Genomic DNA, 25008 nt, shown 5'->3' with positions numbered 1-25008 from the left:
TATAATTTCTAAAATAAACTGCATAAATTATAAACATAAAATATTATAATGTATTGAATATAAAATTGTGAAAATAATGACAAACTAAACATGTCCAAGACATTCAAAAATACAGTAGTAAATATCACAACCGAGAGTATTACTTCTTGAATCCCAACAAGGAAATACTTCACTACAATAATCATATGACTGGCCCAGTGTAATCCACTGAACTCCCCTTATCCTTCAATTATCTTAAAGGATTTACTCCCACAGTAACAGTTTCTGTTGTAAAATATTACTTGGCATACAAGACTTTAGTGTTGTAAAACATTACTTGGTATACAAGAGTATAGTGCTGTGTAAATGTACAATTAGTGTTGTTTTCACTACTAAAAACAGAAAAAATACCAGCCTACAGCTTCTCAAATTTATCATTCGTCTAATTAGAATAAGATTAAATTTTCATTATATATTGTGAGGATCTTCCTACAACTAACTCCAGCCATTTTATCATATTAATCTGACACGCTAACCAAGTTTCGATTAGTTCATCGACGAGCTTATTCATCGTCTATAAACTATGAAACTAGTCAGAAAATAATTCACTATATTCAACTTTATTTCCTTGAAGCTCTAACCCTAGGGTATCCAAATTTCCATCATGGATTACATATGATGGCTGAACTCTCAGGCCTCAGAGAGCTAATACTGGTCTCCAGTCCCGAGGCCTTTTGAAGAAAAATGGACAGCTGGAGAACTCATGACTTGTTTTGTACTTCCTCTAGAGCACCCTTTAGCAACATAAGTCTGCATCTGACAGAAGGGCACGATCTTTCTCCCTTCCTGGTAGATATTAAGACCACGTTGTAGGATATGGAATGTTGAGGGATGGAGAGAGCTGGTGAATGAGAGTCTGTATCCAATTTGAAACGCATCCACTGTCCCCTGCTCTGCTCTATGATACTGCCACCTCATCCATTTCTGTCAGGCATCCCCCAGCTGGTGGTTGAGTGGGGAAATTTCCGGCCCTAGCATGTTTGAGGACCACGCCTACCTTTTCCTCTGTCATTCTAATTCTGAATCCCTCATTGCCAAAATGACTGACCAGAATCTGGGGGCTTTTGAGAGAGAGAGTACGTTTCTGGGGTCATGCCTAGTTTCCAGTTGAAGAGTATGAGTCCAGGTGCCAAGGAGAAGGATGAGAGTTGTACATTACGCAATTGGGCCTCTACTTCGGAAAAGCTGGTAACTGGATTGTAGATAATCTGTCTGCTTTCATGGACTTTCTGGGACAATAACTGCACAATGAGCTTGTCGTATGCCTCCTTAGGTAGCTATGACAGGGAGTTCTAGTTGTTGTCTATAACCCTGGGAAACATGACACAGTATCTCTTGATGCTCTCCTACCTTGATCATCGAACTAAGGACTTCCTTGGTCATTAACCCTCCTGATGAGGGACAGGGCCTGTAGAAACACTCGGACTTGCCCCCTCTTAGTGCAATCCAGACCAGGCGAGTCCTCATACTGTGAAAGGCAGCTCCTTTCTAGAAAGAAATCGTATTGCTTATTATCTTTCTGTTTGAATGCCGTGCCCAGCAAGCACCAAAGAGGGTCAGAGATTAAAACTTAAACCTCTTAACCTCCCTAACTGGGGGAATTAAAAGGTCCTGTGGCCAAAAACACTTCTCTTTACTGAGGAACTCTGCCTACTAGTAGATGGTGAACAAGGAGGAGGATTTTCAGGACCTACCCTATGAAAAAGACTTAGGGAATTCAGCAAATCTCTTAGCCTCCTTAATGGAGTCTTTACTCTTCCCTCTTTGGATCCCTTTGTATAGGGGGAACAAAGGTTTTGTCACTTCCGAGAAGGCACCCTTTCTTTAGGACTAGAGATAATATAAAGGTGCTTGCCCAGATGAAAAATGCTCCAATGGTGGTTTGGTGCAGTCAAAAGAGCCAATCATAAACAACCACCATAGGTGACAAATCTGTAATTTGCACCTTGGATCTTTGTTGCCTACAGCCTATACCTGCAGGCGTGGATCTAAGGCCAAGGCCCACTCAATCTCACCGGAGTACTTTCCCTGTTTCCAGCAACAATCATTGAACAGTGTCGAAAGAGCACTGAACTGGTGCGCTTGTATGTCTTTATTATCTACCCTACACATATCCCAGGTAAGTGGAAGTTTGCAAGCCAACCGGTGAACGAGCTTGTGTGTGAATAGAAAGGAGCACACCAGAATGTGACTGCTGTAACTTCGATGAATGAGTGGGAATAGATATGCGTACCCTTACTAACACCAAAAATAAAAGAAAGTTCTAGTGGAGGTGCTTCCCTAAGTGAGCGCTCTAGTAAGAAGCGAGCGAAAGTAGGATTGATAGCAAGCAGGTGAAAAGGTGCACAATAGATAGCGAGCAGGGGAGAAGGAGAGGGTGAGCGATTAATAGCAAATGAGTGAGCGCACACTCAATAGCAAGTGAGTGGTCCCACGCTCAATAGAGAGCAGTCAAGAGATTGTGCGATTGATCACGGGCTGGAGAGATATTGTGCGATTGATCTCGAGCAGGTGAGTGGGTGCACGATTGATCTTGAGCAGGTGAGTGGGTGCACGATTGATCGGAAGCAGGTGAGAGGGTGCATGAACGAATGCGAGAGAGAGAGAGGGTGCACAATCGATTGTGGGCAGATGAGGGGTAAGCAATCAATCAAGAGCAGGCGAGATGATGCATGATAGATCATAAGCAGTTTAGATGGTGCATGGCCGATGGCAAGCAGTTAAAGTTGTGGTGTGCAATCGCGCATATGTAATGGGGTTCTTTTAAAGAGCATGCGAGCACCTAGTATTGCTCTAATTAGGACACAAACCGGTGAGATTGTAATCCCGTGGTTGTGAGTGATTGCCAATAAATCCGTGATCGTGAGCATGCATGGTGATGTTCCCATAGATGCTTGCGATCATGAAGACCTGAGGTGAAAAAGTAGTGTACGTTCTTGTCGTCTCTTTCTCAGTCCTTGGTGAAGAATTGACAACTCTCTCTCTCTCTCTCTCCCACGGGGATGTAAATGATCGGAGTTACTTATATGGCATTACTTTTGATTGGTCTTAAAGGACTAACCATCCATTAGGAGAAAGGAAATGCAGTAATCCCTTTTTCTTCCAGCAGGCAGCATGTATAAGGTCAGTTGACTAAATGTTTGAGACCTAGGTAACTTGAGATATACAAACTGATACTTGTACATAAATAGTTTCCCTCTGTTCAGTAAGAATCATAATACAGAGGTTGCATTCTGGCACGCTTCTTTATCAGCTTTCCTGTCTGTCTGGGAAGGCGAGGAGTTTAAACAAGTTCATATGTCTTCATCACTAGCTTTGTAGTACAGTAATCGAATGCTTGCGTGTAATCGTGATCACTTATTCAGGATGTAAGGAAATACCTCCCATTGGGGAGAGCACGTTAAGGGTTTGAGCGAAGCTCTGTCACTTGTCAAGAGTGCAGTTGAGAGTGGGCTGTGGTATGCTTATATTAGGAACTTGCTGAGCCCAAACAGTCTGGAAAGACAGGTTTTTCTAATCTATTCAGTAAAAGTTGTGCGCATGAAGATCGTTCATCAGTACACGATGATTCGGAGTCCATACTCAGTGCATGCTTAAAGGCATATTGCTTGCAATTGCATGCATAAAACACAAAAGGATTAAGTTTCCCTTTCGGGTTGGTGAACTTATTCCTATGATACCTTTTCCATCCCGAACTCATATGAGGTGGGACAATCAGGGAGTCTGACTCTAGAATGGAACATTAGCCAACCATTTGAGCCGAGGCCCAAGGACAATGTCATAAAACATTGAAGTTTATTCCCTTTTTGAGGGATAAAATCCAACGGCATTACACACCATCAACAGGAACAAGTGTTCAAGATTTAAAGAAAGGAAATTTTAAAGTAAAGTTTAAAGAAACACCAATAGCTCATCCATGTTATTCGGCAGCAATAATAAAAGTGGCTGTTCAGTATACGGGCAGAAGGTTGGTGCTCCCACTCTGCTAACCACTAACTACTGGCTACTGCTAACCCCTTGTTATAAGATTTCAACTGAAGAGCTCTAACTGTGCTTGAATCAGTTCTCAAGTTAAAGGATGAAAGTTTGTATCAAGGTAGAAATGATATTTTTATAATAAAATAAATTTTTGAACATACTTACCGGCTGGTTATATAAGAATGGCTATAGTCCCTTGGACGCTCCGCAGAAATTCAAAATTTCGTAGCAATCGCAGATATGCCAGGTGTACACTAGCGCCGCCCTGGTGGTAGACAGGCCGAACTATTCCAACCACTTCAGACCTTCCATGTCCCTTGGTCTCTAGAGAGGAGGAGGGTGGGATTATAACTTATATAACCAGCGGGTATGTTCAAATATTTATTTTAAGAAAATATCATTTTTAAACATAAAACTTACCCGCTGGTTATATAAGAATGGCTGATTGACACCCTTGGTGGCGGGTCAGAGACAGCAACATAATTGGAAATTCACTTAAGAGTTAAATATAACCACTTAAGAGGTTCGTACCTGATAAGGAAGCTGACTTCAATGGTTCTCTGTCTCATTCTGTCTGCTATCCTACGAGATCCAGCGGTCCACCCAGGGGGCTGAAGATCTCTAGGAGCTGTCAAACAGTTCAATAACCTATAAAATGACAGGACCTCAACTAATATCCTTGTTCCAGGCACTCTCTAGGAACAAAATGACTATCTGACTAAATCAAAGATTGTCGAAGATTGCCGACCAATCTTCACATACAATCATAAAAACATATATAAAAGTTCCAAGAAAAAAACAGGGGTACTAGGAATTTAGGGAAATGTAGTGGTGGATGTTTCACCTAGTACTGCACTCGTTGTTACGAATGATCCCAAAACGTAGCAGTCCTCACAAAGAGACTGGATATGGTATAAGTAATGTAAGGAGAATACAGGATTACCCCTTCAAAAGGCTGTATGCACGATGCTTTGCAGTTTTGATTAAAAGTTACAGAAGCTCCCACAGCTCTAACTTCCTGAGTCTTTACTCTTTCGACAGCTTAAGATCTGTCTCACCACAGTGTGAGAGAGCCTTTGCAATTAAAGTCTAAAAGAAATGATAGAGCATTTTAGACATAGGTAGCGCAGGCTTCTTGACTGCGCACCAAAGAGCCTTTGAATAGTCTCTTAACTCCTTTAGTCCTGTCCTGATAAAACTTTGTTTTAACCGAACTAAAAACTCTCCAACTCTTCACAAACCATATTCGAGAGAATAGTGATCTCGAAAGATTTAGGCCATGGATGAGAAGGACGTTTGTTTATGACCAAGAATCCAAGTTGCAAGGCGCATATGGCTTATCCGTTTCTGAAGTCCATGCTCTTGCTAAAAGAGTGAACTTCACTGACTCTCAACTGTTGCCAGACTTACTCAGAAAAGTCTCCAAAGTCAGACCTTAAAAAAAGAAACCGAGCGTAAAGGCTCGAATCTGTCACTACCACGGAATTCCAGAAACAACCTCTAAATTCCAGGCTGCCGAATCTTGCCGACGCTTCTTAGTCACCTCAAACGATCTGAGAAGATCTATAAGGTCTTTATTTGATAAATCCAATCTCATGCATCTGAAGACAGCTGCCTACATACTCCTGTACCCCTTGATGGTCGAGTAGGAAAAAATGTGTTTTCTTCTAAGGTCTACGAAGAAATAGGCCACTTGTGTTTTAGAGTTTCTAAATGAAGACTGCTTTAGCTCTACACCACTCCCTAAAACCTCCTATTTGGGCAGCAAAACCTTGAGGTAAAAGTCCTTTGTACAAGCAATAGCCTCATCTTCCTCCTTCGAACAACCCTCTAGATCTTAGGGGTTTTCCGAAATACTGGAGGCAGCCAGACCTAAAGCTTGATGGTTTAAAATAAGACGTTCGTGATCCTGACATGGGGAAACGGTCCGATGGCATGCTTCTAGCATGCATCCAGCATGGGCTCAGCATGAGTCCAATATGGTTCGAGCATGCTGCATATGCTCAACATGCCTTGAGTGTGTGTCAAGATCTATACCGCCTCCCGAAACGCGTCCAGATCGGTCGCAAGAAACCAATATTGAACAAGGCCAGAGAGATGCGAAGGAGAGACAACAACCTGTCTATACTGCTGTGAGAAAAAGACTTGACTGTATGCGCCTAGCATTTGGCCAGATTGCCGCATGTGTTTGCATTGCCGTAAGGTGTCAGCGTGCTGTAAGCGTTCACCTTGCCGTGTGGATACAGTGCTCTGTGTGCGTCCCGCCTGTTGCAAATCTACAGCGTGCCGCGAGGAGGCGACAGCATCGCGTCCGGTCAGTGGCACAAAGAAGCAACTGTTTGTCTATCATGACGCGGGAAAAAACCTGACTGATCTTATCCAGCATATGCCCAGGCTGACGCATGCGTCTAGGTTGCTTTGGGATTTCAGATTGATCAGTTTGCCAAGAGCTGTCCGCGTGTAGCATGCGTCCGCATGAGTGGTAGTCGCGTGTCCCTCAGACCACGAAGGTGAGACAACTTGTTGAAAGGATCAACTTTGACTGTCAGAGTCCAGCAAACGACCAGACTGGCGTCTGCGACTGCGTGAGGGAGAGACCAGAACTGGCGTCTGCGTCTGCGCGAGGGAGAGACCAGACTGGCGTCTGCGTCTGCCGTAAGGGAGAGGACCAGACTGCCACATGCGTCTGCTCTAATGCTTCCGGTAACACGAGCTGATCTCCACGAGGAAGCGTTGCTGAGCATCAGAGAACTACGCTGTCTGATACTATCGGAAGACCGTTTTCTTGGTCTATGGTTGTCCTTAGATTCTTTTAGAAATTTCCCCCCCCCCCCAAGAATCGTAAACGCCAAAGAGATGAAATTGACATCTTTTAGCTCAGACAAAACCTACACTTGCGGGGCACCGTGTGCGCCAACTCAAGCGTGAGCGATTGCTGTGAGAGATCATCAACCGTAGTCCCATGAGCAACCTGGGAAAGTCCTTATGACATTTCCAGCACGCCTTGTGCGCGACCTGAACGTATCTAATGCTGAGAGATATCATCAACAGTAGTCGCTAGTCCCAAGAGGAAAGTACTAGACATTCCCCCATTCTGGGGGAGGAGAAGAAGCGTAAACAGAAGTAAACTGAGCACCTTTTCCCTCGATGAACTACGTGTCTTACACGATATTCGGTGCCGAAACGTCGCCTTCTTCCGAAAAGAAAACCTTCGGCGAACATAATTTACTGCAGGATAGGTTATTAGGAAACATACGACTCCTGAAAGGTCTTGGACGTATTGGTTGGTGACCACCAAGTATGACAAATTCGAAGATAATTTGTATTTTTCCTAACCATACAAACCTTAGCTATTTACACAGGGTTTACCTTTTAGCGCAGCTGAAATGGCGAGCCATTAGAATTTAACGAGGGTGTATTACCCCCGCGCTAGTTAGCGGGGGGGGGGGGGGGTAGGGGAGTGGTAGCTAGCTACCCCTCCCCTCCCTCACACACAGATGAATGCTCACTTTCACTTAGAGGTAGGACTTGTCTTGGGGGACAGGGCTGGCGGGCAAATGTGTGTAAATAGCTAAGGTTTGTATGGTTAGGAAAAATACAAATTATCTTCGAATTTGTCATTTGTTCCGTAACCGAAATACAAACCACGCTATTTACACAGGGTGACTTACCCCTTAGGTAGGGTGGAAAGTCTCCAGCCATACTGGCTTTGGATTTACCCGGGGACTCAGAATCCGAGTGAGTAGCACTCGATAAAAGGAGTCCCTGCACCTCACAAGTTCCTTGCTTCGCAAGGAACCATGTGGCCTACATAAGCTTGTGTGTGAAGGAAGAAGTGTGACCCGTCCTAGGCAGTTGACCTGGAGTTCCAGAAGGAACTCTGGGTTAGGACGTTCCCAATACCACCTCGTCAGGGTATGGGGGACGCGACAGTATTGACTCAATACTAGGAACACAAGGAAGCATGGTTTACCTGCAGAGGTTCGAGGTCAGCTATGCAGAGACCAGGATGCTGCTTCCCCGTAGAGGGGATGATGAAGAAAGAAGAGAGGGCCAGACATACTTCTTTCGTTCATGCAGACTAAAACCTGATAACAATGCCCTCAACCTTCTGCTACCTGTCCGAAAAGGAGCCTGAGGTTAGACCAGCTGTTGTGTAGCCACCACAGAGCGATAGAAAACGTATCGAGACTCCTGTGGGTCACGCCCTGCAGGAAGCGGGCTGCGAAGGTCATTAGACGCTTCCAGACTCCAGCTTGTAACACCTGCGTCACAGAGTAGTATTACTCGAAGGCGAGGGACGTTGCGATGTATCCAACATCGTGCTGTAGGGCGACGTGACGGGGGAGGGTCTGGAGACAGGTCGAGATGAATGTCCTTGAGTCCGGGCTGAAGAGGTATACTGGTGACTCTCCCATATGTCCTCCTTGTGCTCCCAAATCGGCTGCAACTGAGGACAAACTGCAGCTGTTCCCAGCGCTAACCTCTCGAATCCTTTACTGGCAAGAAAGAGAAGGTCTTGGGACATCAGCTACAGAATAAAGACTCGAAATCTTGAATGAATCGGACCGAAGGGCCGGGACCCCCAGATTCTGAGTCTAGCCAACAACTCAGGAGTGAGCCTGAATGTTGCCTTCCCCTCTTCCTTAGAAAGGGGGGAGTCGTAAGAGACCAAGAAGATTGCTTACACACTGGCCGTGGCCAGAGTGAGCAGGAGACCTAAGGCGGAATACAATCCGAGGCCTGTGGTAAAGGGTCTTTAGAAGATCTCTTAAAGGATTAAAAGTCCGAGCCATGCTCCAAGTTGGAGGTCTTCCTCCGACTAGGGCAGGGACGATCGTAGCTTCGCATGAGCGAGGATAGATCTAGCGGGCAGGAAAAAGTTATTCCTTTAAGCCTGAAGGTCAGGGAAAGGCTGAGCGACTGGCTTCATTGCCGAGAGCGGAAAGGAGTTTCCTCCCGCCGAAAGGCAATAAGACCGTTATTGCTGGAGAAGAGGCCTCAAGGGAAGAGGTATATCTCCCACGGCACCAACCACCTTAGACTCTTCACTTTGCCTGGGAGACACCTGTGGATGACTATCGCAGATGACGCTACCTCCGTACCGCGACTGTAGCGGGTTGTCTCTTCTTGAAGAGGAGGCGTAGTGTCTCCAGGCATGAAGCCGAAGCGACGCCCCGGTTCGGGAGAGATGTCGCAGTGTGGTTGCTTGAGTAGTCTGCGCCGTGGGAGAAGCTCTCCCGGGAGTTCCGTCAGGGGAAGCAGAGGGTCCAGAAACCGTTCTGCGCATAGTCCCAGTGGAGCTCTCCCATTGAAAGGTTGACAGACAACCTGGTCTTGTTGAGACCCATTGTCCACAGACAAAAGGGAGGGAAGACGCAGGCGTCGAAGTTGTCCCACCATCACCGGAATGCATCTTGCAGAGTTTCGGGGTCTGAGACTGGGGGGAAGAATAGCGGAAGCTCGAGGTTCCAAGCCGTCGCGATCAGGTCCCCCAGACCAGTACTTGCTGGTTACCCAAGGTCAAAGACCCCCAGGTACACACTCTCTACGAGGCTGTGCTCGGATAGTCTGAGAGAACATTCCCCTGCCTGGAATGAGAGAGCCGATGGTGGTATTGAGAGAATCTCAATCATCCCGGTATCTCTACTGCAAGATGTGAAGGTGTGAAAATGCATCCCCTGCTGGTTAGAATACGCCAGAATCATGAAATCGACGCGTCCGGTTAAACATTGCCTGAAGCCACCGGAACTTGGATAGCCCACATGGACATTATCCTGAGGCGACCGTTCGGACTATAGACGGGTCAATGAGGAAAGGAGAACTAGGAAACGTTCCAAGGTAGGGTTGAAAGCTCTGCTTGACTGAGAACAGGTACTGCGACTCTCCTCAGTCTTGCCACAGTCAACCGAAAGGAAGGCTCGGAGGATGTGGTAACAGAATCTGGCGTCCCCAGGTGGTCACCCATCCAAGTACCGACGTTGCTTAACCTCGCTGGACGGACGAGAAGCGGGGTTTCCAACGTGGTAAGGCCGTTGACTCAATATCATGGCCAGATACTCCAGATGTTGAGGCAGAGGAAGAGAAGGCTCCAAGCAAAATACCATGAGCCCACACTCGTGGTAAGCATCCAGAAGCTTGTCCCGGCGCTGAAGAAGGTCGAACCCGAGCCTACCGGAGTTGACCAGCCCTCCAAACAGCAGAGGAGGCGGAAGCCTGCACCTGAGTGGCCAAGAGGAAGGCAGGGAGAGTTCTCTGGGGAAACAAACCTGCTATGCCACGGCGGGATAGCCACACTGCATCATAAGCAGGAATACTTGCAGTCTAGGCTGAATTCGACGAGCACCCTGGAAGATGGAAGGAATGGAAACTGAAAGTACCCGTCCTTCCGATCCAGGGTTTAAGGAGTCCTGTCGCCTTGTTACCAGTCTGATCGATTCTGCTGGTCTACGCTGGCCGAAGTTTGTTCGACAAACTTGATCAAGGCTGAGAGGTCGACTAAGGACATACCCTCTCAGATCCTTTCTTACAAGAAAGGATCGACTGAGGAGGCCGGGGGTGAAGCCGTCGATGATCCTAAGGAAGACCTTCGCCTAAGGTATGGATCATTCTGCCCAACCGGGCAACTCTGCTGACGCTATGGCATAGAGGTTCAGAGACACTGAATTCGCTGACAGAGACGGCAGGCGCGATATCCTTGGCTGATCACAGAGATTGTGCGGGAATGGGCATCGGGAAGCTGTCATTCGGATGAGTAACCTTAAGCATCCTCCCAGAGAAAAACCTGCAATCCTAGAGTTCGTTAACTCCTTTTAGGACTATGCCCCCCCCCGCCCGGGGAGTCTCCCGTGCCATCTGTTCCTGACAGGAGGAAACTGTAATTGGACACCTTGTCCCAGTTGTCATAGCCGATAACTTAGGCCGACGTGATTGAAAGAAAAGGGCGCTGTAGCCCTGCAGAGTCTGGAAGAAAGCGCCTTGGAGGAGTGAAAACGGAAGTCGATTTCCTCCGCACAGCCGCTGTCTAAGTCTCTGTCCTTGGGCACAAACAAACTCTTCTGAAGGATGGAAGGGTGTCTGAGGTCGTCGACCTCCACAGATGAGACACCCGAAGGAAGCCCTCAGTCAGCGCGTCCAGATGGTACAACATCGAGCTTGTCCGCAAGTTAGATACTTAACGACGAAAGGCCAAGGTGCCTGAGCTCGAGAGGAGGAAAGTACCCATGATCTTCCTGTAGCTTCCTTGAACCAAACCTCGGGCCGTAACCGAGGAGGGAAAGAACCTGGTAAGCTCCCAGAGGAAGGGGTAAGCAGTCACCCCTTGTCTGATGGAGAAATCTCGAACGGAAAGCCCCCCCGCCAAAAATCCTTCCAGGAAATGACGGGGAAGGGCTAACCAGGTTCAGGAAAGAGGAGTGTTGCTCAGATCTCCCTAAAGTTTCTCCTATTCTTGCAAGTGCCATGCTCTGCGTTTACGGGGTGAGGCCGTGTTCTGGAAATACGCTCCAGAAGAACTCGCCAGGCTAGCCATGCTGCGAAAACCCCATTGGGAATCGTGGTCGCAATCGCCCTGGAGCTCGCGCGACGGTAATTCAAAGATTTTTCGCGTGGGCGAACGTGGAAGCGCCCATGCGCGGTAACGCAAACGAAGGTGAGCGAAGGAGCGCAGAAGGAGGGCGAGCGTGGTAGGAAGGGCAAGAGCTGGTGGTCGGCAAGCGATAACCCATAGACGAGCAATGGATACTGCAAGAAATAAGCCGACGTTTGTGCGAAGAAACACTGTAGGTTCGCGCGACGGAACACCATCCGTCCGCGTGATGGAAAACCGTTGGTTCGCGCGTGGGCGAACATTGGAGAGCATGGGCGCGAACGCGCATGAGCGTAGACGTGCAGGCACGTGGGCGTGTGGGCGCGCAGGCGAATGGTCGGGAGGGTGGGCAGGTGGATGAGCGCTAGTCCGAGGCGGCGAACGCAAGCGTTAGCACGATGGCGAGGAAACGCGCTGCCGCGTGGGCGAGGAAGACCGCTGGCGATATGGATCAACAAGGGATCAGTGGTGAGCTGGTGAGCGCTAACGCTCAGGTTGGCGATGGGGCGTTGTGTTATGCCGACGCGATGGTCGAGCAGCATGCGTAGGTGAGCGATCGTGCGTTGGCGAGCAATATGCGAAGGTGAGCGATCGCAAGCAGCATGTGCAGGAGGGCGATCGCGCGATGGCGAGCAGCCTCTGCAGGAGGGCGATCGCGCGATGGCGATCAGCATCCGCAGGTGTGCGGTCGCGCGATGGCGATCAGCATCCGCAGTTGAGGGTCGCGCGATGGCGATCAGCATCCGCAGTTGAGGGTCGCGCGATGGCGATCAGCATCCGCAGTTGAGGGTCGCGCGATGGCGATCAGCATCCGCAGTTGAGGGTCGCGCGATGGCGATCAGCATCCGCAGTTGAGGGTCGCGCGATGGCGATCAGCATCCGCAGTTGAGGGTCGCGCGATGGCGATCAGCATCCGCAGTTGAGGGTCGCGCGATGGCGATCAGCATCCGCAGTTGAGGGTCACGCGATGGCGATCAGCATGCGCAGGTGAGCTAGTAGCTGGCGAACCATGTTCCTTCAGAAGAGTTGGAGAATGTTGGCGTGCCGGCTGTAACACACGTGGGCGAACCGGAGATCGCCGAGAGACAGGTGATCGATGGTGAGCTGATGATCGCTGGCGAGCTGATGATCGCTGACGAGCTGATGATCGCTGACGAGCTGATGATCGCTGACGAGCAGAAGGCTACGCGTGGAAGCCTGCGTATAGAAGAAGAGTCCTTGACCCCGACCTGAACCGAAGTTCTAGATCGCGAGGGCGAACGTGGGCGCACAGGGCGCGTAACAGGAACCAACAGGAACAGCAGGGATGATCATCATGAAAGCGCTGACGAACAGGAGAGCGCTGATGAGCAAAAGAGCGCCTGTGCGTTAACACTAAGCAGGAGCAGAAGAGAACACAGCAGAAGGGCGCGCAGGGAAACCCTGACACGCAAGGGAAGAACCCCCGTGGGAGGCAACCCTTTGCCCCGAAGGGATCGTTGTCCGCCGGGAGACTGATGTCCGTCGGAAGACCGCTGTCCGTCGGGAAGACCGCTGTCCGTCGGGAAGACCGTTGTCCGTCGGGAAGACCATTGCCCGTAGAAAGACGAGATCAGACTGCTGTCCATTTGCACCAAGGCGGAAGATCGAGAAAAAGGAGTGTAGACTGCAAACGGAGATTCAAAAGGGCGCCTCAAGCACCCTTATAGGGAGATGAGAGGCCCTTACGACGAGGCGGACGGTGGGCCTTACGGCGAGGGAGGCCAACAGCAACAGAAGAAACCTCTGAAGAGGAGTCTCTATAAGTGTACTCTCTCGCGAACGAAAGAGAAACACTTCGTAGAAGAGACTGGTCAGCAGTGACCTAAAAGGAGCAATCCTCCGAAGAGGAGCTCCTGCAGTTGCCCAGCCCCTTGAGCGAAACTGCAGGTGTGACCGCTCAGCACCAAGAGCATAGTCCCACGAAAAAAAAGGCAAGAGGAGAACCCTCCATAAGGGGAAAAACTCAAGCCTGGACAGGAAAAACTTCCCTCGAAAGAAAAGTTACCTGCCCAAGGAGGCAAGCCACCTGAGAGTTCTAAAATGAACTGGAGAGCTGTCCGTCGTCACGGGAGTACTTCCAGTAGAAGGAGACACGCCCCTGACGAAAACACAAGGGGGGAGGCAGCAACAGCCGAATCCCCAGGACTCAACAAGACAGCTCACACCGTTGCCATATTACAGAAACGAACTAGATCGGTAACTGTAAAATAATAAAACAAAAAAACATTAGTACACATTCATTCCCCCGGGAAGGCTATGACAGGGAGTTCTAGTTGTTGTCTATAACCCTGGGAAACATGACACAGTATCTCTTGATGCTCTCCTACCTTGATCATCGAACTAAGGACTTCCTTGGTCATTAACCCTCCTGATGAGGGACAGGGCCTGTAGAAACACTCGGACTTGCCCCCTCTTAGTGCAATCCAGACCAGGCGAGTCCTCATACTGTGAAAGGCAGCTCCTTTCTAGAAAGAAATCGTATTGCTTATTATCTTTCTGTTTGAATGCCGTGCCCAGCAAGCACCAAAGAGGGTCAGAGATTAAAACTTAAACCTCTTAACCTCCCTAACTGGGGAATTAAAAGGTCCTGTGGCCAAAAACACTTCTCTTTACTGAGGAACTCTGCCTACTAGTAGATGGTGAACAAGGAGGAGGATTTTCAGGACCTACCCTATGAAAAAGACTTAGGGAATTCAGCAAATCTCTTAGCCTCCTTAATGGAGTCTTTACTCTTCCCTCTTTGGATCCCTTTGTATAGGGGGAACAAAGGTTTTGTCACTTCCGAGAAGGCACCCTTTCTTTAGGACTAGAGATAATATAAAGGTGCTTGCCCAGATGAAAAATGCTCCAATGGTGGTTTGGTGCAGTCAAAAGAGCCAATCATAAACAACCACCATAGGTGACAAATCTGTAATTTGCACCTTGGATCTTTGTTGCCTACAGCCTATACCTGCAGGCGTGGATCTAAGGCCAAGGCCCACTCAATCTCACCGGAGTACTTTCCCTGTTTCCAGCAACAATCATTGAACAGTGTCGAAAGAGCACTGAACTGGTGCGCTTGTATGTCTTTATTATCTACCCTACACATATCCCAGGTAAGTGGAAGTTTGCAAGCCAACCGGTGAACGAGCTTGTGTGTGAATAGAAAGGAGCACACCAGAATGTGACTGCTGTAACTTCGATGAATGAGTGGGAATAGATATGCGTACCCTTACTAACACCAAAAATAAAAGAAAGTTCTAGTGGAGGTGCTTCCCTAAGTGAGCGCTCTAGTAAGAAGCGAGCGAAAGTAGGATTGATAGCAAGCAGGTGAAAAGGTGCACAATAGATAGCGAGCAGGGGAGAAGGAGAGGGTGAGCGATTAATAGCAAATGAGTGAGCGCACACTCAATAGCAAGTGAGTGGTCCCACGCTCAATAGAGAGCAGTCAAGAGATTGTGCGATTGATCACGGGCTGGAGAGATATTGTGCGATTGATCTCGAGCAGGTGAGTGGGTGCACGATTGATCTTGAGCAGGTGAGTGGGTGCACGATTGATCGGAAGCAGGTGAGAGGGTGCATGAACGAATGCGAGAGAGAGAGAGGGTGCACAATCGATTGTGGGCAGATGAGGGGTAAGCAATCAATCAAGAGCAGGCGAGATGATGCATGATAGATCATAAGCAGTTTAGATGGTGCATGGCCGATGGCAAGCAGTTAAAGTTGTGGTGTGCAATCGCGCATATGTAATGGGGTTCTTTTAAAGAGCATGCGAGCACCTAGTATTGCTCTAATTAGGACACAAACCGGTGAGATTGTAATCCCGTGGTTGTGAGTGATTGCCAATAAATCCGTGATCGTGAGCATGCATGGTGATGTTCCCATAGATGCTTGCGATCATGAAGACCTGAGGTGAAAAAGTAGTGTACGTTCTTGTCGTCTCTTTCTCAGTCCTTGGTGAAGAATTGACAACTCTCTCTCTCTCTCTCTCCCACGGGGATGTAAATGATCGGAGTTACTTATATGGCATTACTTTTGATTGGTCTTAAAGGACTAACCATCCATTAGGAGAAAGGAAATGCAGTAATCCCTTTTTCTTCCAGCAGGCAGCATGTATAAGGTCAGTTGACTAAATGTTTGAGACCTAGGTAACTTGAGATATACAAACTGATACTTGTACATAAATAGTTTCCCTCTGTTCAGTAAGAATCATAATACAGAGGTTGCATTCTGGCACGCTTCTTTATCAGCTTTCCTGTCTGTCTGGGAAGGCGAGGAGTTTAAACAAGTTCATATGTCTTCATCACTAGCTTTGTAGTACAGTAATCGAATGCTTGCGTGTAATCGTGATCACTTATTCAGGATGTAAGGAAATACCTCCCATTGGGGAGAGCACGTTAAGGGTTTGAGCGAAGCTCTGTCACTTGTCAAGAGTGCAGTTGAGAGTGGGCTGTGGTATGCTTATATTAGGAACTTGCTGAGCCCAAACAGTCTGGAAAGACAGGTTTTTCTAATCTATTCAGTAAAAGTTGTGCGCATGAAGATCGTTCATCAGTACACGATGATTCGGAGTCCATACTCAGTGCATGCTTAAAGGCATATTGCTTGCAATTGCATGCATAAAACACAAAAGGATTAAGTTTCCCTTTCGGGTTGGTGAACTTATTCCTATGATACCTTTTCCATCCCGAACTCATATGAGGTGGGACAATCAGGGAGTCTGACTCTAGAATGGAACATTAGCCAACCATTTGAGCCGAGGCCCAAGGACAATGTCATAAAACATTGAAGTTTATTCCCTTTTTGAGGGATAAAATCCAACGGCATTACACACCATCAACAGGAACAAGTGTTCAAGATTTAAAGAAAGGAAATTTTAAAGTAAAGTTTAAAGAAACACCAATAGCTCATCCATGTTATTCGGCAGCAATAATAAAAGTGGCTGTTCAGTATACGGGCAGAAGGTTGGTGCTCCCACTCTGCTAACCACTAACTACTGGCTACTGCTAACCCCTTGTTATAAGATTTCAACTGAAGAGCTCTAACTGTGCTTGAATCAGTTCTCAAGTTAAAGGATGAAAGTTTGTATCAAGGTAGAAATGATATTTTTATAATAAAATAAATTTTTGAACATACTTACCGGCTGGTTATATAAGAATGGCTATAGTCCCTTGGACGCTCCGCAGAAATTCAAAATTTCGTAGCAATCGCAGATATGCCAGGTGTACACTAGCGCCGCCCTGGTGGTAGACAGGCCGAACTATTCCAACCACTTCAGACCTTCCATGTCCCTTGGTCTCTAGAGAGGAGGAGGGTGGGATTATAACTTATATAACCAGCGGGTATGTTCAAATATTTATTTTAAGAAAATATCATTTTTAAACATAAAACTTACCCGCTGGTTATATAAGAATGGCTGATTGACACCCTTGGTGGCGGGTCAGAGACAGCAACATAATTGGAAATTCACTTAAGAGTTAAATATAACCACTTAAGAGGTTCGTACCTGATAAGGAAGCTGACTTCAATGGTTCTCTGTCTCATTCTGTCTGCTATCCTACGAGATCCAGCGGTCCACCCAGGGGGCTGAAGATCTCTAGGAGCTGTCAAACAGTTCAATAACCTATAAAATGACAGGACCTCAACTAATATCCTTGTTCCAGGCACTCTCTAGGAACAAAATGACCATCTGACTAAATCAAAGATTGTCGAAGATTGCCGACCAATCTTCACATACAATCATAAAAACATATATAAAAGTTCCAAGAAAAAAACAGGGGTACTAGGAATTTAGGGAAATGTAGTGGTGGATGTTTCACCTAGTACTGCACTCGTTGTTACGAATGATCCCAAAACGTAGCAGTCCTCACAAAGAGACTGGATATGGTATAAGTAATGTAAGGAGAATACAGGATTACCCCTTCAAAAGGCTGTATGCACGATGCTTTGCAGTTTTGATTAAAAGTTACAGAAGCTCCCACAGCTCTAACTTCCTGAGTCTTTACTCTTTCGACAGCTTAAGATCTGTCTCACCACAGTGTGAGAGAGCCTTTGCAATTAAAGTCTAAAAGAAATGATAGAGCATTTTAGACATAGGTAGCGCAGGCTTCTTGACTGCGCACCAAAGAGCCTTTGAATAGTCTCTTAACTCCTTTAGTCCTGTCCTGATAAAACTTTGTTTTAACCGAACTAAAAACTCTCCAACTCTTCACAAACCATATTCGAGAGAATAGTGATCTCGAAAGATTTAGGCCATGGATGAGAAGGACGTTTGTTTATGACCAAGAATCCAAGTTGCAAGGCGCATATGGCTTATCCGTTTCTGAAGTCCATGCTCTTGCTAAAAGAGTGAACTTCACTGACTCTCAACTGTTGCCAGACTTACTCAGAAAAGTCTCCAAAGTCAGACCTTAAAAAAAGAAACCGAGCGTAAAGGCTCGAATCTGTCACTACCACGGAATTCCAGAAACAACCTCTAAATTCCAGGCTGCCGAATCTTGCTGACGCTTCTTAGTCACCTCAAACGATCTGAGAAGATCTATAAGGTCTTTATTTGATAAATCCAATCTCATGCATCTGAAGACAGCTGCCTACATACTCCTGTACCCCTTGATGGTCGAGTAGGAAAAAATGTGTTTTCTTCTAAGGTCTACGAAGAAATAGGCCACTTGTGTTTTAGAGTTTCTAAATGAAGACTGCTTTAGCTCTACACCACTCCCTAAAACCTCCTATTTGGGCAGCAAAACCTTGAGGTAAAAGTCCTTTGTACAAGCAATAGCCTCATCTTCCTCCTTCGAACAACCCTCTAGATCTTAGGGGTTTTCCGAAATACTGGAGGCAGCCAGACCTAAAGCTTGATGGTTTAAAATAAGACGTTCGTGATCCTGACATGGGGAAACGGTCCGATGGCATGCTTCTAGCATGCATCCAGCATGGGCTCAGCATGAGTCCAATATGGTTCGAGCATGCTGCATATGCTCAACATGCCTTGAGTGTGTGTCAAGATCTATACCGCCTCCCGAAACGCGTCCAGATCGGTCGCAAGAAACCAATATTGAACAAGGCCAGAGAGATGCGAAGGAGAGACAACAACCTGTCTATACTGCTGTGAGAAAAAGACTTGACTGTATGCGCCTAGCATTTGGCCAGATTGCCGCATGTGTTTGCATTGCCGTAAGGTGTCAGCGTGCTGTAAGCGTTCACCTTGCCGTGTGGATACAGTGCTCTGTGTGCGTCCCGCCTGTTGCAAATCTACAGCGTGCCGCGAGGAGGCGACAGCATCGCGTCCGGTCAGTGGCACAAAGAAGCAACTGTTTGTCTATCATGACGCGGGAAAAAACCTGACTGATCTTATCCAGCATATGCCCAGGCTGACGCATGCGTCTAGGTTGCTTTGGGATTTCAGATTGATCAGTTTGCCAAGAGCTGTCCGCGTGTAGCATGCGTCCGCATGAGTGGTAGTCGCGTGTCCCTCAGACCACGAAGGTGAGACAACTTGTTGAAAGGATCAACTTTGACTGTCAGAGTCCAGCAAACGACCAGACTGGCGTCTGCGACTGCGTGAGGGAGAGACCAGAACTGGCGTCTGCGTCTGCGCGAGGGAGAGACCAGACTGGCGTCTGCGTCTGCCGTAAGGGAGAGGACCAGACTGCCACATGCGTCTGCTCTAATGCTTCCGGTAACACGAGCTGATCTCCACGAGGAAGCGTTGCTGAGCATCAGAGAACTACGCTGTCTGATACTATCGGAAGACCGTTTTCTTGGTCTATGGTTGTCCTTAGATTCTTTTAGAAATTTCCCCCCCCCCCAAGAATCGTAAACGCCAAAGAGATGAAATTGACATCTTTTAGCTCAGACAAAACCTACACTTGCGGGGCACCGTGTGCGCCAACTCAAGCGTGAGCGATTGCTGTGAGAGATCATCAACCGTAGTCCCATGAGCAACCTGGGAAAGTCCTTATGACATTTCCAGCACGCCTTGTGCGCGACCTGAACGTATCTAATGCTGAGAGATATCATCAACAGTAGTCGCTAGTCCCAAGAGGAAAGTACTAGACATTCCCCCATTCTGGGGGAGGAGAAGAAGCGTAAACAGAAGTAAACTGAGCACCTTTTCCCTCGATGAACTACGTGTCTTACACGATATTCGGTGCCGAAACGTCGCCTTCTTCCGAAAAGAAAACCTTCGGCGAACATAATTTACTGCAGGATAGGTTATTAGGAAACATACGACTCCTGAAAGGTCTTGGACGTATTGGTTGGTGACCACCAAGTATGACAAATTCGAAGATAATTTGTATTTTTCCTAACCATACAAACCTTAGCTATTTACACAGGGTTTACCTTTTAGCGCAGCTGAAATGGCGAGCCATTAGAATTTAACGAGGGTGTATTACCCCCGCGCTAGTTAGCGGGGGGGGGGGGGGTAGGGGAGTGGTAGCTAGCTACCCCTCCCCTCCCTCACACACAGATGAATGCTCACTTTCACTTAGAGGTAGGACTTGTCTTGGGGGACAGGGCTGGCGGGCAAATGTGTGTAAATAGCTAAGGTTTGTATGGTTAGGAAAAATACAAATTATCTTCGAATTTGTCATTTGTTCCGTAACCGAAATACAAACCACGCTATTTACACAGGGTGACTTACCCCTTAGGTAGGGTGGAAAGTCTCCAGCCATACTGGCTTTGGATTTACCCGGGGACTCAGAATCCGAGTGAGTAGCACTCGATAAAAGGAGTCCCTGCACCTCACAAGTTCCTTGCTTCGCAAGGAACCATGTGGCCTACATAAGCTTGTGTGTGAAGGAAGAAGTGTGACCCGTCCTAGGCAGTTGACCTGGAGTTCCAGAAGGAACTCTGGGTTAGGACGTTCCCAATACCACCTCGTCAGGGTATGGGGGACGCGACAGTATTGACTCAATACTAGGAACACAAGGAAGCATGGTTTACCTGCAGAGGTTCGAGGTCAGCTATGCAGAGACCAGGATGCTGCTTCCCCGTAGAGGGGATGATGAAGAAAGAAGAGAGGGCCAGACATACTTCTTTCGTTCATGCAGACTAAAACCTGATAACAATGCCCTCAACCTTCTGCTACCTGTCCGAAAAGGAGCCTGAGGTTAGACCAGCTGTTGTGTAGCCACCACAGAGCGATAGAAAACGTATCGAGACTCCTGTGGGTCACGCCCTGCAGGAAGCGGGCTGCGAAGGTCATTAGACGCTTCCAGACTCCAGCTTGTAACACCTGCGTCACAGAGTAGTATTACTCGAAGGCGAGGGACGTTGCGATGTATCCAACATCGTGCTGTAGGGCGACGTGACGGGGGAGGGTCTGGAGACAGGTCGAGATGAATGTCCTTGAGTCCGGGCTGAAGAGGTATACTGGTGACTCTCCCATATGTCCTCCTTGTGCTCCCAAATCGGCTGCAACTGAGGACAAACTGCAGCTGTTCCCAGCGCTAACCTCTCGAATCCTTTACTGGCAAGAAAGAGAAGGTCTTGGGACATCAGCTACAGAATAAAGACTCGAAATCTTGAATGAATCGGACCGAAGGGCCGGGACCCCCAGATTCTGAGTCTAGCCAACAACTCAGGAGTGAGCCTGAATGTTGCCTTCCCCTCTTCCTTAGAAAGGGGGGAGTCGTAAGAGACCAAGAAGATTGCTTACACACTGGCCGTGGCCAGAGTGAGCAGGAGACCTAAGGCGGAATACAATCCGAGGCCTGTGGTAAAGGGTCTTTAGAAGATCTCTTAAAGGATTAAAAGTCCGAGCCATGCTCCAAGTTGGAGGTCTTCCTCCGACTAGGGCAGGGACGATCGTAGCTTCGCATGAGCGAGGATAGATCTAGCGGGCAGGAAAAAGTTATTCCTTTAAGCCTGAAGGTCAGGGAAAGGCTGAGCGACTGGCTTCATTGCCGAGAGCGGAAAGGAGTTTCCTCCCGCCGAAAGGCAATAAGACCGTTATTGCTGGAGAAGAGGCCTCAAGGGAAGAGGTATATCTCCCACGGCACCAACCACCTTAGACTCTTCACTTTGCCTGGGAGACACCTGTGGATGACTATCGCAGATGACGCTACCTCCGTACCGCGACTGTAGCGGGTTGTCTCTTCTTGAAGAGGAGGCGTAGTGTCTCCAGGCATGAAGCCGAAGCGACGCCCCGGTTCGGGAGAGATGTCGCAGTGTGGTTGCTTGAGTAGTCTGCGCCGTGGGAGAAGCTCTCCCGGGAGTTCCGTCAGGGGAAGCAGAGGGTCCAGAAACCGTTCTGCGCATAGTCCCAGTGGAGCTCTCCCATTGAAAGGTTGACAGACAACCTGGTCTTGTTGAGACCCATTGTCCACAGACAAAAGGGAGGGAAGACGCAGGCGTCGAAGTTGTCCCACCATCACCGGAATGCATCTTGCAGAGTTTCGGGGTCTGAGACTGGGGGGAAGAATAGCGGAAGCTCGAGGTTCCAAGCCGTCGCGATCAGGTCCCCCAGACCAGTACTTGCTGGTTACCCAAGGTCAAAGACCCCCAGGTACACACTCTCTACGAGGCTGTGCTCGGATAGTCTGAGAGAACATTCCCCTGCCTGGAATGAGAGAGCCGATGGTGGTATTGAGAGAATCTCAATCATCCCGGTATCTCTACTGCAAGATGTGAAGGTGTGAAAATGCATCCCCTGCTGGTTAGAATACGCCAGAATCATGAAATCGACGCGTCCGGTTAAACATTGCCTGAAGCCACCGGAACTTGGATAGCCCACATGGACATTATCCTGAGGCGACCGTTCGGACTATAGACGGGTCAATGAGGAAAAGAGAACTAGGAAACGTTCCAAGGTAGGGTTGAAAGCTCTGCTTGACTGAGAACAGGTACTGCGACTCTCCTCAGTCTTGCCACAGTCAACCGAAAGGAAGGCTCGGAGGATGTGGTAACAGAATCTGGCGTCCCCAGGTGGTCACCCATCCAAGTACCGACGTTGCTTAACCTCGCTGGACGGACGAGAAGCGGGGTTTCCAACGTGGTAAGGCCGTTGACTCAATATCATGGCCAGATACTCCAGATGTTGAGGCAGAGGAAGAGAAGGCTCCAAGCAAAATACCATGAGCCCACACTCGTGGTAAGCATCCAGAAGCTTGTCCCGGCGCTGAAGAAGGTCGAACCCGAGCCTACCGGAGTTGACCAGCCCTCCAAACAGCAGAGGAGGCGGAAGCCTGCACCTGAGTGGCCAAGAGGAAGGCAGGGAGAGTTCTCTGGGGAAACAAACCTGCTATGCCACGGCGGGATAGCCACACTGCATCATAAGCAGGAATACTTGCAGTCTAGGCTGAATTCGACGAGCACCCTGGAAGATGGAAGGAATGGAAACTGAAAGTACCCGTCCTTCCGATCCAGGGTTTAAGGAGTCCTGTCGCCTTGTTACCAGTCTGATCGATTCTGCTGGTCTACGCTGGCCGAAGTTTGTTCGACAAACTTGATCAAGGCTGAGAGGTCGACTAAGGACATACCCTCTCAGATCCTTTCTTACAAGAAAGGATCGACTGAGGAGGCCGGGGGTGAAGCCGTCGATGATCCTAAGGAAGACCTTCGCCTAAGGTATGGATCATTCTGCCCAACCGGGCAACTCTGCTGACGCTATGGCATAGAGGTTCAGAGACACTGAATTCGCTGACAGAGACGGCAGGCGCGATATCCTTGGCTGATCACAGAGATTGTGCGGGAATGGGCATCGGGAAGCTGTCATTCGGATGAGTAACCTTAAGCATCCTCCCAGAGAAAAACCTGCAATCCTAGAGTTCGTTAACTCCTTTTAGGACTATGCCCCCCCCGCCCGGGGAGTCTCCCGTGCCATCTGTTCCTGACAGGAGGAAACTGTAATTGGACACCTTGTCCCAGTTGTCATAGCCGATAACTTAGGCCGACGTGATTGAAAGAAAAGGGCGCTGTAGCCCTGCAGAGTCTGGAAGAAAGCGCCTTGGAGGAGTGAAAACGGAAGTCGATTTCCTCCGCACAGCCGCTGTCTAAGTCTCTGTCCTTGGGCACAAACAAACTCTTCTGAAGGATGGAAGGGTGTCTGAGGTCGTCGACCTCCACAGATGAGACACCCGAAGGAAGCCCTCAGTCAGCGCGTCCAGATGGTACAACATCGAGCTTGTCCGCAAGTTAGATACTTAACGACGAAAGGCCAAGGTGCCTGAGCTCGAGAGGAGGAAAGTACCCATGATCTTCCTGTAGCTTCCTTGAACCAAACCTCGGGCCGTAACCGAGGAGGGAAAGAACCTGGTAAGCTCCCAGAGGAAGGGGTAAGCAGTCACCCCTTGTCTGATGGAGAAATCTCGAACGGAAAGCCCCCCCGCCAAAAATCCTTCCAGGGAATGACGGGGAAGGGCTAACCAGGTTCAGGAAAGAGGAGTGTTGCTCAGATCTCCCTAAAGTTTCTCCTATTCTTGCAAGTGCCATGCTCTGCGTTTACGGGGTGAGGCCGTGTTCTGGAAATACGCTCCAGAAGAACTCGCCAGGCTAGCCATGCTGCGAAAACCCCATTGGGAATCGTGGTCGCAATCGCCCTGGAGCTCGCGCGACGGTAATTCAAAGATTTTTCGCGTGGGCGAACGTGGAAGCGCCCATGCGCGGTAACGCAAACGAAGGTGAGCGAAGGAGCGCAGAAGGAGGGCGAGCGTGGTAGGAAGGGCAAGAGCTGGTGGTCGGCAAGCGATAACCCATAGACGAGCAATGGATACTGCAAGAAATAAGCCGACGTTTGTGCGAAGAAACACTGTAGGTTCGCGCGACGGAACACCATCCGTCCGCGTGATGGAAAACCGTTGGTTCGCGCGTGGGCGAACATTGGAGAGCATGGGCGCGAACGCGCATGAGCGTAGACGTGCAGGCACGTGGGCGTGTGGGCGCGCAGGCGAATGGTCGGGAGGGTGGGCAGGTGGATGAGCGCTAGTCCGAGGCGGCGAACGCAAGCGTTAGCACGATGGCGAGGAAACGCGCTGCCGCGTGGGCGAGGAAGACCGCTGGCGATATGGATCAACAAGGGATCAGTGGTGAGCTGGTGAGCGCTAACGCTCAGGTTGGCGATGGGGCGTTGTGTTATGCCGACGCGATGGTCGAGCAGCATGCGTAGGTGAGCGATCGTGCGTTGGCGAGCAATATGCGAAGGTGAGCGATCGCAAGCAGCATGTGCAGGAGGGCGATCGCGCGATGGCGAGCAGCCTCTGCAGGAGGGCGATCGCGCGATGGCGATCAGCATCCGCAGGTGTGCGGTCGCGCGATGGCGATCAGCATCCGCAGTTGAGGGTCGCGCGATGGCGATCAGCATCCGCAGTTGAGGGTCGCGCGATGGCGATCAGCATCCGCAGTTGAGGGTCGCGCGATGGCGATCAGCATCCGCAGTTGAGGGTCGCGCGATGGCGATCAGC

At 48.8% G+C, this 25008-nt stretch overlaps 1 long non-coding RNA gene across 1 annotated transcript in view; it reads right to left on the bottom strand.

The window, feature by feature from the left end:
- The window catches only part of LOC137616226 (uncharacterized), a 42667-nt gene that overhangs the window by 1085 nt on the left and 16574 nt on the right, over positions 1-25008 (bottom strand). The gene's annotated exons all lie outside the window — the stretch shown is intronic.

Source organism: Palaemon carinicauda, chromosome 22, assembly GCF_036898095.1.
Source record: "Palaemon carinicauda isolate YSFRI2023 chromosome 22, ASM3689809v2, whole genome shotgun sequence".
Classification (NCBI taxonomy): Eukaryota; Metazoa; Arthropoda; class Malacostraca; order Decapoda; family Palaemonidae; genus Palaemon; species Palaemon carinicauda.
Note: the sequence above shows the minus strand (reverse complement) of the source record. Positions and strands in the feature narration are given on the sequence as shown.